This window comes from Balaenoptera acutorostrata, chromosome 2 (assembly GCF_949987535.1).
Source record: "Balaenoptera acutorostrata chromosome 2, mBalAcu1.1, whole genome shotgun sequence".
NCBI lineage: Eukaryota > Metazoa > Chordata > Mammalia > Artiodactyla > Balaenopteridae > Balaenoptera > Balaenoptera acutorostrata.
In genome coordinates this window covers 51749209-51751727 of record NC_080065.1, presented here as the reverse complement: position 1 = coordinate 51751727, position 2519 = coordinate 51749209, and the positions used below count along the sequence as shown (strand labels likewise).

General features: G+C 40.8%; 1 non-coding gene across 1 annotated transcript; it reads right to left on the bottom strand.

Annotated features, from left to right (window-relative positions):
* Positions 1 to 302: 302 nt before the first annotated feature.
* TRNAR-CCU (transfer RNA arginine (anticodon CCU)) lies at positions 303 to 375 on the bottom strand. Its single transcript has one exon. It is a non-coding gene; the product is annotated as a tRNA-Arg (tRNA).
* Between the last annotated feature and the right edge of the window lie 2144 nt (positions 376 to 2519).

The window sequence follows — 2519 nt, the reverse complement described above, 5'->3', positions numbered from 1 at the left end:
AGTGTGTTTCCTTTCTTTTTTCCTTCCAGAACCTTGGTGAAATATATTATTTCTACATTGAAATAGTGTGTGATGCTTGCATTCTGTATTAACAACCATAATTTCCACAAATGCTTTAATTCTTAGTCCTACAGCTATATGGATTCAATGCTCACCACCATTCTTTTTTTTTAATATTTATTTATTTTATTTTATGTTATTTATTTATCTATTTTGGCTACGCTGGGTCTTAGTTGTGGCATGTGGGATCTTTTAGTTGCGGCATGTGGACTTCTTAGTTGCGGCATGCATGCAGGATCTAGCTCCCCGACCAGGGATCGAACCCGGGCTCCCTGCATTAGGAGTGCAGAGTCTTACCCACTGGACCACCAGGGAAGTCCCTTACCACCATTCTTTTTGCCAAGGTTTCTCCCCTGATCTCTTGGTTGACAAAAATTTGCCTTCTTGTAGTTTCTTCAAAAAGTGGTCAACACTGCTGCTGGTCTCGTAGAGAATGGACTTGAGGACATGGGGATGGGGAAGGGTAAGCTGGGATGAAGTGAGAGAGTGGCATGGACTTATGTATACTACAAAATGTGAAATAGATAGCTAGTGGGAAACAGCCGCATAGCACAGGAAGATCAGCTCAGTGCTTTGTGACCACCTAGAGGGGTGGGATAGGGAGGGTGGGAGGGAGATGCAAGAGGGAGGAGACATGGGGACATACGTATATGTATAGCTGGTTCACTTTGTTATAAAGCAATTATACTCCAATAAAGATGTTTAAAAAAAAACAAACCATTGCTGCTGGTCTTACATATTTGAAAATGTGTGTCTTCTGCTTTTATACTTGATCAACATGTTTGCTGAGTATAAAATTCTTGGATTCCTCACATTTTCCTTCCATGATTTGAAAAAGTGTTGACCATTCCTGTGGAGAAGTTAAGTTAGCCTGATGTTTTTCCCTGTGTAGGCAAATTTTCTTCTTGGTTAGAATGCTCACAGGATTCTTTCTTTATCTTTGAAGTCTAGTTACTTTACTATGATTTGATGCTTAGTGTATCCGTTTTTCTTGGCACGTGATACACCTTTTCATACAAGTCTTTTTTATTTCTGGAAATATTCTTGAATAATATTGAGTATTTTCTACTATTTGCTTGGTTCTTTTCAATGGGGATACTATTTGTGGATGTCTTTGGACTGATGTCTCTATTATTTTCATATTATTCTTGTCCAGCTTTTCATTTCCAACTCATTTTGCTTGCTTTTCAATCTTTTCCTTTGTGTCCTTATATTTTCATCAGTGTTTATTCCTTTTTGTGCTTATCCCAATGCAGGTTTAATTTCTCTTTGTGTCCTCCCTGGGCTCTCCCAGCTCCTGGGGACAGTCTAGTGGTTAAAAGTGAGGGTTATGAAGTCAGGGTTTGATTCCACCTACCAGAATGTAATTCTTGTTCAGTTACTTGACTTTTGGTTACCTCATATTAAATTGAGTAAAAATAAGAGCATCTCCCTTATAGGGCTGTCGTAAGGATTGATAAGTTAATACATAAAAGCACTCTCAACCACTATGGGTACATTTTAAGGTCTCTTTGTAAATTAGTAAAAGGAGATGATGATGATGGTGATAATATTAATAATAATAATAATTATTATTATTATTATAGCTGGTTCTTCCCTGAGCTCTTATGTTTCTGCTTTGAGCTCTTAAATCAACCTGTAACATTCTTTTGAATTCACGGTGATGTCATAATTTTCACCTACCTCGTGGCCACATATTTCTGCTGCCTGTTTCTTAACATTTGTTTTTCTTACTCCTTTCCTCATGTTTTGCTTGTAACATGTTTGTATAGATCCTGTACTCGTTCTTTTTAAAATTATTCCTTATCTTTCAATGAGGCTAGTTCTTCTTGGACCAGCCCTTTGAAGGAGATTCCCATGGGCAAGCCAGTCTGGTTTTCAGACCAGCGGAAATAGTCTTCGAGATCACAGAGTCGTCGTGTATGTGAGAAATCAACAGTTTACAAGGCTGTGTACTGTTGGAGTCTCTCTTCCCCATCCTCTCCAACAAATCGCCTCTTTCAGAGATGATTTTTGTGTGCTCCTCCGTTGGCTTCACACCTCTGCCACTTGCTGGTATCAAACAGACGCCAGGGAAGCTCCCACCACCCGCTGATGTACCCTAATGCCTCTGATTCAAACGGGATGGGCAGTTGAGCCCTTTGGGGTGTGTGAGAGGACTCTGCTCTTCCGGGCTTGTCTGAGACCTGCAGATGGACACTTCTTCCCTCAGGTCTTCCTGTGCCGCCAGGGGCCTTTGCTCCACTTATAGCTCTTCCTAATATATTATGGTCGGGGTCACAGGATGCCTTGCAACATCGTCTAAGATGGAATATGAGTTTCTGCTTCTTGATTTCCTTCTCTGCTTTTGGTGGGGTTGTGGCTTTCCTGGCTTGTCAGAGGAGAGGGCAGAGCCCTAGCTATGCCTTTCTCTCCAACAGCATTCATGAGTTCAGACTCCACAGCACAGCCTCAATGGA